The following is an 11,806-nucleotide window of genomic DNA, read 5'->3' as shown; positions in this document are numbered from 1 at the left end:
CCATACCGATCCCGGTAGACTATATATATCGACCGTAGCCGATCTGCCCACCAGGTGAGGACACAGGGCAAGTCTGCGAGAACCCGCTGGGCCTTATCACAACTCACATCGTATCTCTCAACATCGTCACTCCTACACCATCCTCCAACTCCAATGCATATGAAATGCTCAACGAGAAATTAATGCAACACAATATATATATTAATGAATGAAATCATGCCGGCTACCGAATGTTGTGATAACAAACTCAACACGATCAATTGATCAATCACCTTCCCGTATATGAATCATAACGTAAATCAACAACCACGAATCAAGTCAACACAATTCAACAACAACGATAATAGGTCAAGTGTATTTCCCTACCTCAAAGTGCCAGCAAATCCAATTAAGTAGTTCAAGCGATCCGAGAAAATAAAGCAACGAATCGATTATCGATCCTTCACGAATCCGTCACCTAAAACAATTATAATATTTATAATTACTAACTACTAAATATAGAAATCTCCCAAAATAGAAGCTTTCCGAAATACAATCCCGACACCAAACTTATGCCCAACTGATAACTAAAATAACCCGATTAGTATTTGACCCAACTTCCCAAAATAGAAGGTTACTAAAAATAGAATTTCTTAAAATGGAAACTTTCCCGATATAGTAACTTTTCTCTTTTAACAAACCCGACTCAAAACCCGACTTGAATTATTTTAAAAGACTCGGGAATTTAAGTTGAATAACTAATATGATAAATAAAGATTAAACGAATTATACGCTTAAGAAAACCCGAATCAAATATTGAACAACTCAACGACCCGACTTAAACCCGTCTTTAATTATTTAAATAACTCGGAATTAAATTAAATAAATTATTTAGAAGACTCGGGAACTAAATTAATTAATTAAGAATACGACCCATTACGAATTATAACGATTTAAATTATGAAAACCCGTTTCAAAACTAAAACAACCCGTCATCAACACTACCCCCTTCACACGCGCTCCCACGCTCCCACGCGCCACCACTAGGCCGTGTCAACCACAAGCCCAATCCCCCACACTGACCCAGCCACCAACGACCACCACCAGCCTGGTCGACTGCCGCCGGCGAGTCGAACCAGGGCTGCCATAAGGCCGGGTTCACCACCGTGCCTCACCACACGCCCACTGTCCTTGACTCACCACCACCGCAACAATCACCAAACCCCTGCCAAACTACCACGAACCTGCTTGCCGTCACGCACCCGTAAAAACGGTGGCACCACCGTCTCGACCTCCCCCTAGTCCACGGTGGCGCCACCCCAAACCTACCCATCTATACCCGTCTGAAAACCACTACATAAACCCGTTTCTACCCCCTTGTCGATGCCGCCCTTCACAGCCACCACTACCGCCTAAAACCACCTCAACAACCACCACCCCACTCGACCCTTACCCCCCTACTCCCTTACCCTGCTGACACCCACTAGCAACACCTCCCTAAGTCACGAAACAACACCCAAAACCCGACATAAATGCTAAAACAGAGGAGATGGGTTGAATGCTTACCTTTCCGCCACCACAACAGCCACCATAGCCGCCTATGAACGTCGACAACCGCCCCTAGCTCTTCCTTGCAGCACTGACGACAACCAAGCTCTCTCTCTCTCTCTCTCTATGTGTGAAAAGCTGAGGTTCGGTGTTGATGAAGGAGGGAGGCGTGAGGGAGGCGGGTTGAGGGAGGGAACTATTAGGGTTAGAGCATACTATTAGGTTTAGGGTTAAAGGGCTGAACATGTTATTGGGCCAACTCAAATGGGTCGAGGGTAAATGGGTTGGCTCACATTTCGAATACCGTATAAACCCGTCTCAATTAACTTAGATCGATACAACGCGAGTCAAGTAAAATAATTAACGTAATTATCGACTCAACAATTAACCCGACTTAATAGTAATATAAAATGTATAATAACTAATATATAAAATACGGGGTATTACAGTCTTCCCCCCTTAAAATGAACTTCGTCCCGAAGTTCGCTCCCGTACTCAAACCTCAGAAGGGTGTTGTATATCGTACATACGGACGTCATGCGTTTCTAACACAGTTAACACACACTTTTGACACATCAATTAAACATAACAGACACGAAATGTTACATTCTGCCCTCCTAAAAATAAACTTCATCCCGAAGTTTAACTCATCTTCACTTAACCCAACTAACTACAACTAATAACTACCTGAGAACACAAATGTATAACAACTAAATAATCATCTGCATCTAAATTCCGATCTCGAACTCACGTAACTCAATAACCATGGTCACACTGGACCGTAAACGTAACTCGGCACAAAGGCCCCACAACTCAATACTAGTGGCCAATCTCAATCTCAATATCAATAGTTTAACTACACTCTCCTTTTACACATCAACCAACTAACAGAAGTAGGAACAAAACATATAGAACTCATTTGCATAGGTACCCCACAACGAAACATCAACTTGATCAAACTACAATCTACAAACAAGTGCAATTTAAGCATTAAGATTTTACAATCCTACCCGACTAGAAACATGGTTACGTCCTCGTAACCTCTTTTCAATTTTCATATACATATGCAACAAAATCATTATCAACCACATGTGACAGGAAAGAACATATGATAAAAGATTGCGCATTAACATTAAGGTCGAAACAAGGTTCTATTATGGAATTAACTGGTTGTCAACAAGTAACATTTATTACTAGCTCATGCCTAACTTAAAAACACAACATCAAACTAAAGAACAACAAGAAAGGAACCAAGGTTTACACGGTTTCACCACTAAACAAATTTGATGATCAATTATAGACTATGAACGAGCGAGAGCAAAATCAACAAAACAATTTAAGAACTTCTCACATTGCAAACATATCACTGAAAATAGATCTACCACTACCATCCATCACACTCACAGGATCTTATTGACGTGTCCGTACAACCATTTACTCACCCCTTTGGTTTAGGTCACGAATTGGGTCGATTTAATTTAAGCAATCAACAACATACTCATAATTCATATTTTAAATTATAAAAATTGTTTGCACGATATCAATTCTGAAAACATGTTTCCCAATAAAAGGAACTACATATGATCTATGACAACGACAACATTACTTCCATATCTCCCTATGTTTCACATTTTAGCAACCATATCATTCAATTGTGTCCAGCAACATAGTATAATTCATTTTCAGCAAAACAAAAGATATTGTATAAATAGTTTAAACATATACATTTGCCATCATATACTTTGTAGAACACTAGCTATGATAAAAGATTAACTTGAACAACTTCCCTGATTTGCACGATTTGAATAGTTAGGCAACTCGTGGCTCAATTAAATGTAACCATAATGACTATCATTTAAACCAATGCATATCAAGTGAATCATCAAAAGGGGTATCCCATTATAATTGCCAACATAGTTATCATAAACAATCTTTATTATAATATAATTGATAGTAACGACTCGAGAATATAGATATGCCAATTGTCGTGTTATATCAAACAGTTTCCTTTATATCACACCCATACAATTGCAAGAATCACTTTAGCATTTTATGACATCGTAATAACGAACATATTCAATAAGGAATAACAACACCGTTTATTATCATGTTATAGGTGTAGGTCCAACTGAAATAACTTAATGCGATGACGGTAATAAATATAACTCGGATAAATGACGGTAATAAATATAACGATGGGCACACAACTCATATGAAAGACATTAGAACTCAGATGTATCCTACATGTGTGAACATTTAGACATACTCATTACTATCATCCATGTGTAAACATTTAGACATAATTATTATAATTATTCATGCGTGTATATTAGAACAATCAATTAACTTTTAACGCCATCAACCTACCAAGATATGACAATATAGTTTTATATTTATATATATATCCGACCACTATGCAAATATGATGCACACCCAGAGACATTACAACATGCCAAATGTATATAAAGTATGCAAACAACTGGACTCGTATAAACATTTCACCCTCGATTAAGAATCAAATTAAGCTATCCAATTTCACTCATACTATCATGCCAACAATGTTATCAACTAAGTTTTAATTTTATCACTTGTTAAGATATATAACTACTGAACATGAGTGCTACTATCGTCACATAAAGCATTATAAATTCATATTACTAAGCTCATGAATTAATCAAACAATCGTATGAAAATTCAAAATAGAACGCACATTTTAAATGTTTTGATTCACGTTGTAACTTCCAAAAATCACGAATAAATAACCGTTCGATTATAACTCGATTCATATTACTTTTATAAAATAAGGAGAGTTAAAAACACATGGGAAAAAGAATTAGGTCTAAGGTACAAGAATTCCATTTTTAAAGAATTTTACAACTCAGTTGGTCCAAACAAACATGTGACCGCAATTGGTCTGAAACTTGGGTCAGTTTGCAAAACTTATTATTTAATATAGAGACATCAATATTTTTCGTGGCTTATCAATATAAAAACATATGCGAGTTTTATGATCGATGGAGTTGGAATTATGCGAAAATTATTAATACAATTTAAATGAGGATTTTTACAAAATCGTTGGTCAAACATCACTGCACAGAAACTTCCTGACCACAACCCACTAAAATTTTTATTACTCCTAATCCGTATATCATATAAGCATGAAACCAACGCTAAATGAACACTAACTCCCAAGGTTATCTCTCATAAAATTTTCATCCATAGGCAATAAACAGAAGGAAAATGGCAGTAAGGTCAATTAAAGAGTAAAATCAAACAAAACGAGTTTCAGCACTAAGTCGTTCATTTTCTATGTTCCAAACTCTTACAACCATACTATCGATACTAACCCATCCTGACTTAAATCTCACCCTGTACTTACGTAAACATCTACCCCATAGAATCCCTTCGCATCTCGATCTACTCCGTACATCTAAATCACGATTGCTATGACTATAAACATGCAATTCAACAGTGTTTCTAATTACTATCACAAGACTATACTAGCATGGCTTTGGGATCACATAACCGCATATTACTAGACATAATAGTACTATCAACACATCATTCAACATCCAACTAGGTAACTATCATCGACTCGCAATTATTTTCATACTCACGGCTACCACAACACTTCATTGATTATTAACCTGAACTCGAAAATTTTATTTCTCATTTCCACAACATTATATGATCACGTCATCATTCATACAAAATACTTACCGTAGCGTGGTCCTGCAGAATGGTTAGAATATATGGGTCTCAAGGTATACATCAACTCGATTATGCAATAATCAATGTATCAATCAGTTATTACTTAGGCAACGATATTTGAATTTCATATTCAACCTCAAGCAAGTTTTCTACCCTTTCTCTCATATACACTCGGGGTTTCGGGTCAAACCGAGAGGGGGCAGTTCGGTGTGAGGGGGCCCCTAACTCATACCTTACCTTAGTGTGCTCCTAACAGTTCTATCCCGGGGTTCATTTTAATTAGACACATCCTATGTTCATTGGGCTCATTGGTTTAGGCCTGAGGATCGTTCGCTCTGATACCACTTTGTAACACCCCCATTTATTTAAGGGCCTGAACTAGGACTCCTCAGATAAATGACGGTGTTACCATCTCGGAAACCCGAGGCAGTAGATAACAAAGGAAAGAAACACAGTACTTTATTAAAATGTTTACAGTGAGATTACAACTGGAATTAAAACAAAGCCTCCAAAAATATGACCAAAAGATAAAGTCTGATAAAACTACCAATAAGACTAAGGTGGGCTAGGCACTAAGTCAGTCATCCGAGCTCTCTTCCCGGCCAGCTCCCAACATTCTCTGAAATACCTGTCAATCTGCTCCCCAATAATTGGATCATCACAGGCGTACACGAATACACAGGGTCAGCCGCGAAGCTGAGTAGGGAAAACAATGAAACAATAAAATATGATATGCATGCTCCTCCGTCACCTCCATCTCCATCTCAACTCACATCTCATATCTCATACCCCGGACAACCCAGCCATACCGATCCCCGGTAGACTATATATATCGACCGTAGCCGATCGCACTCGCGGTGAGGACACAGGGCAAGTCTGAGAACCCGCCTGGGCCTTATCACAACTCACATCGTATCTCAACATCGTCACTCCTACACCATCCTCCAACTCCAATGCATATGAAATGCTCAACAGAAATTAATGCAACACAATATATATATTAATGAATGAAATCATGCCAGCTACCGAATGTTGTGATAACAAACTCAACACGATCAATTGATCAATCACCTTCCCGTATATGAATCATAACGTAAATCAACAACCACGAATCAAGTCAACACAATTCAACAACAACGATAATAGGTCAAGTGTATTTCCCTACCTCAAAGTGCCAGCAAATCCAATTAAGTAGTTCAAGCAGTCCAGAAAATAAAGCAACGAATCTGATTATCGATCCTTCACGAATCCGTCACCTAAAACAATTATAATATTTATAATTACTAACTACTAAATATAGAAATCTCCCAAAATAGAAGCTTTCCCGAAATACAATCCCGACACCAAACTTATGCCCAACTGATAACTAAAATAACCCGATTAGTATTTGACCCAACTTCCCAAAATAGAAGGTTACTAAAAATAGAATTTCTTAAAATGGAAACTTTCCCGATATAGTAACTTTTCTCTTTTAACAAACCCGACTCAAAACCCGACTTGAATTATTTTAAAAGACTCGGGAATTTAAGTTAAATAACTAATATGATAAATAAAGATTAAACGAATTATACGCTTAAGAAAACCCGAATCAAATATTGAACAACTCAACGACCCGACTTAAACCCGTCTTTAATTATTTAAATAACTCGGAATTAAATTAAATAAATTATTTAGAAGACTCGGGAACTAAATTAATTAATTAAGAATACGACCTATTACGAATTATAACGATTTAAATTATGAAAACCCGTTTCAAAACTAAAACAACCCGTCATCAACACTACCCCCTTCACACGCGCTCCCACGCTCCCACGCGCCACCACTAGGCCGTGTCAACCACAAGCCCAATCCCCCACACTGACCCAGCCACCAACGACCACCACCAGCCTGGTCGACTGCCGCCGGCGAGTCGAACTAGGGCTGCCATAAGGCCGGGTTCACCACCGTGCTTCACCACACGCCCACTGTCCTTGACTCACCACCACCGCAACAATCACCAAACCCCTGCCAAACTACCACGAACCTGCTCGCTGTCAGCCCACGCACCTAGAAACAGTGGCACCACCGTCTCGACCTCCCCCTAGTCCACGGTGGCGCCACCTCAAACCTACCCATCTAAACCCGTCTAAAAACGACTACATAAACCCGTTTCTACCCTCTTGTCGATGCCGCCCTTCACAGCCACCACTACCGCCTAAAACCACCTCAACAACCACCACCCCACTCGACCCTTACCACCCTACTCCCTTACCCTGCTGACACCCACCAGCAACACCTCCCTAAGTCACGAAACAACACCCAAAACCCGACATAAATGCTAAAACAGAGGAGATGGGTTGAATGCTTACCTTTCCGCCACCACAACAACCACCATAGCCGCCTATGAACGTCGACAACCGCCCCTAGCTCTTCCTTGCAGCACTGACGACAACCAAGCTCTCTCTCTCTCTCTCTCTCTCTCTCTCTCTCTATGTGTGAAAAGCTGAGGTTTGGTGTTGATGAAGGAGGGAGGCGTGAGGGAGGCGGGTTGAGGGAGGGAACTATTAGGGTTAGAGCATACTATTAGGTTTAGGGTTTAGGGTTAAAGGGCTGAACATGTTATTGGGCCAACTCAAATGGGTCGAGCGTATATGGGTTGGCTCACATTTCGAATACCGTATAAACCCGTCTCAATTAACTTAGATCGATACAACGCGAGTCAAGTAAAATAATTAACGTAATTATCGACTCAACAATTAACCCGACTTAATAGTAATATAAAATGTATAATAACTAATATATAAAATACGGGGTATTACAGTAATTGAGCGATTTCCGGAGTTGTTGATGTTGTTGCTTCCAAGGGAGGATCTTGTTGTTGTTGAACTTCCAAGTTTGCATTAGAGACCACCATAGACATTGAAGCTTTCTTTGCTTGAAGGCTTTGTTGCCTTTTCGAAAGTGTCTTTGCCTTGAGTGCCTTTGTTGCTCCTTTTGTTCTTGCCATTTTTGATTACACCAAGAAAAGATTTAAAACTTTAAATTTCTAATTATACCCAAATCGATTTAAAATGAAATGATTTGTCTTTATATTTCAAAAATCGACTCAAAGGTTGAAGATTTTGGTGCTTGGATTGATTATTGTTGCAAAAGGAGTGATTAATTGTTGTTGTAAGGAAGTTTGGATTTGATTTTGTTGAATTTGGTTGAGGAAATTTTGTTTTTGGTGATGGAGAGGATGAGGGTTTTGGGGTTTTGGGGTTTATGGGTAGTGTTTGAATGAATGAATGAATGAAATGAATGTGGGAAGGGGTATTAAAATACCCAAAAAATTCAAAACTGCAGGGGGAAGACGAGCGGATTCCCGTCGGGACGCTCAGATTCTGCTCAAATTGGCTTCAGGAAAACTCGCCTAAAGACGAGCGGATTCTGCAATTCAAGACGAGCGGCTTTCCTCAAAGACGAGCGGATTCTCTTACAGGAACTTTTCTTAATCTGCACTGGCAAAAAGACGAGCGTCTTTCTGCAAAGACGAGCGACCAGTTTCAGACGAGCGTCTTCTCAGCTGGGACGCTCGGATTCTCTTACAGACCAAAATTTTTCATTTTACAGCTCATTTGGACGGATTTTTCCACAGACGCTCGGATTCCTATAAGACGAGCGGATTACCCAGAAGCCACTCGGATTCCACCTGGTCTACCCTGATTCTGGTCCATCCGTGCACTTGCATATCCCGTGTCATTTTCATTCTTCAAACCCCGTGTTCTTCATTGTAGGGGCACTACAAAGGCATGAATAGCTTAGGCAATTGCTATCCCCACACTAAGTTTAAGCACTACACATCAATAAAATCATTAGTCCCTCCCTCACTTCTCTAAAAAATGATGAATATCTTGATTAAGGCACAAAAATCCAAAAATGACAAAAAATGCAATGTAAGAATTAAAATGCAAGTTAGGGAGTTAGAAATATTTACAAATGGTGGTTTGGAGAGGACTCCACCAAACTCTCATCCTTAGTGAGATGTCATGGGGGCATGTTTAAGGTGTGGTTGATGTTACTCAACACCTTGAAGAAGTAGTCAAAAGCTTGTTCATTATCATGATAAAGATCTTTAATAGATCTTTGCACTTATTGTCCTTCATGTTGGTCTTGATCGATAGCATTACCAATGTAGGGATTGAAAATCCCTTCAAACTCATCGTCCCAAAGACCACAAACTTCGTCTACTTGATCATTAAAAATCTCTTGAGTTGATAGAGACAACTCTCCTCCTTTCTTGTTTTGGCCAATGAGGCCATCCTCTTCACTTGTCATGGGTGAGCTTTTCAAGCTCTCATTGTTGCTATTCTCTTGCTCTTTTGATGGAGCATCATCAACTTTCTTTTTCCATTGGAATTCTGACTTCATCCTATCATCCTTCCGGCTATAATGATCAACCATAAAACATGGTTCATGCAAACGGGAAGCTCTCATGGTCTTGTCAAGATTGAAAGTTAAGCTCTCATCTCCCACCTCTAGAGTGAGCTCTCCATGCTTCACATCTATCACCGCACCCGCGGTGTGCAAGAAAGGTCTACCTAGAATTATTGGAATATTGGAGTCTTCTTCCATGTCAACAATGACAAAGTCCACCGGGTTGAAAAATTTCCCAACTCTTACGGGAACATCTTCCCATATCCCTAATGGTGTCTTCGTCGATCTATCGGCCATTTGGAGTGTGATATTGGTGCATTTAGGCTCTCCTATCCCTAACCTTTTACTTACCGAATACGGCATAACACTCACACTAGCCCCTAGATCACATAGGGCTTTGTTGATCGTTGTGTCGCCAATGGTACACGGTATTGAGAAGCTTCCCGGATCTTTAAGTTTCGGAGGTGAACTCCCTTGAAGGATTGCACTACTCACCTTAGTGAAGGCGATAGTTTCAAGCTTCCGGATCGACTTCTTTTTCGTAAGGATGTCTTTCATGTACTTTGCATAGGCCGGCACGTTATTGATTAATTCCGTGAAAGGAATCGAGACTTCCAAATTCTTCACAATTTCCATAAATTTTCCAAGTTGGTCATCAAATTTGGGCTTGGCTTGACGACTTGGAAAAGAAAGTCTAATCACAATGGGTTCCTTCTCCTTGGCCTTGTCTTCATTTTTCTTTGAAACTTCTTCTTTTGATGGTTCTCCATCCTTGGAGTTTTGCACAAGTTCTTCTTTGTCACTAGCTTCCATAACTTCATCCTCAACTTGCCTCTTTGGTGCTTCATACCTCGTACCACTCCACAAGTGAATGACACTAACCGTTTTATGTCTCGGGGGATTACTTTGAGGTGGTAATTGCCCCTTTTGTCTTTGTGAGCTTGAAGATGCTAGTTGAGTCAATTGGGTTTCCAACATTTTGGTGTGGGCTAGGATGTTGTTGATGGTGATTTCCTTTGCTTGACTATCCTTTTGCATTTGAGTGAAAAACTCTTGTTGATTCTTTTGCATTTGGAGGACCGCTTTTTGAACATCAAAACCTTTGTCATTTTGTTGATTGTATGGAGTTTGATTTTGGTAACCTTGGTTTTGGTTGTAAAAGGGTCTTTGATTTTGGTTTCTCATGGAAGGTGGGGTGTATGTTGGTTGAGGGTTTTGAACATTTTGGCTTTTGTATGAGAGATTTGGGTGGAATTTGGTGTTTTCATTGTAATAATTGGAATAAGGGGTACCACTCTTGTATGCTTGAAAAGCATTCACTTGTTCATTTGTTCCCCTACATTCACTTTGGTCATGTCCCAAAGTTCCACAATTCTCACATATCCCGCTTGGGATTGATGAAGATGCCGTCATGGCATTAACATGTTGCTTTGGTGATTTTGAGGCTTCTTCAAGTCTAGCCATAGCTTTTTCGAACTTCAAATTGATGGTATCAATATGAGCACTAAGTTGAGCACCCAATTGAGTAATAGAGTCCACTTCATGCTTTCCTCCTCTAGTAGCCTTGCGAGGTCTACTATATTGTGAATTATGGACCGCCATTTCCTCAATCTTGTTCTCAGTTTGATTATCGTCAACTTCGCTGAACATACCATTTGATCCCATGTTGAGAATGTTTCTTTAGTCTTCATAAAGACCATTCCAAAATTGTTGTACCAAGAACCACTCGCTAAGTCCATGATGAGGACATGAGCGACAAATTCCCTTGAATCGCTCCCAAGCTTCATACAAAGATTCTTTATCTCTTTGCTTAAAGCCCGTATTTTGAGCTCTTAGCATGTTAGTCTTTTCCGGTGGGTAGAACTTTTTGTAGAAAGCTAGAGCCAATTTCTTCCAAGAGTCAATTCCGAGAGTAGCCTTATCAAGGCCTTTCAACCATTGTTTTGCGGTGCCAATTAGAGAAAAAGGAAATAAGACCAATCGAATTTGGTCTTGAGTTACACCGGTTTGAGAAATCGCATCACAATAGTCACAAAAAGTCTCCATGTGAGAGTGAGGGTCTTCACTAGGCATCCCCCCAAATTGGCTTCTTTCGACTAATTGGATAAATGCGGATTTGGCAATGAAATTTCCGGTTAAGTGTTATGATGTGGGAGTACCATTGGGTAGGTTC

At 39.7% G+C, this 11,806-nt stretch overlaps 1 non-coding gene across 1 annotated transcript; it reads left to right on the top strand.

The window, feature by feature from the left end:
• The first annotated feature begins 11,365 nt into the window (after positions 1-11,365).
• On the top strand, positions 11,366-11,472 carry LOC141624538 (small nucleolar RNA R71). The gene has a single exon (XR_012534344.1). It is a non-coding gene; the product is annotated as a small nucleolar RNA R71 (small nucleolar RNA).
• Positions 11,473-11,806: the final 334 nt, after the last annotated feature.

The sequence above is a fragment of the Silene latifolia genome, chromosome X, assembly GCF_048544455.1.
Source record: "Silene latifolia isolate original U9 population chromosome X, ASM4854445v1, whole genome shotgun sequence".
Taxonomy (NCBI): domain Eukaryota; kingdom Viridiplantae; phylum Streptophyta; class Magnoliopsida; order Caryophyllales; family Caryophyllaceae; genus Silene; species Silene latifolia.
Note: the sequence above shows the minus strand (reverse complement) of the source record. Positions and strands in the feature narration are given on the sequence as shown.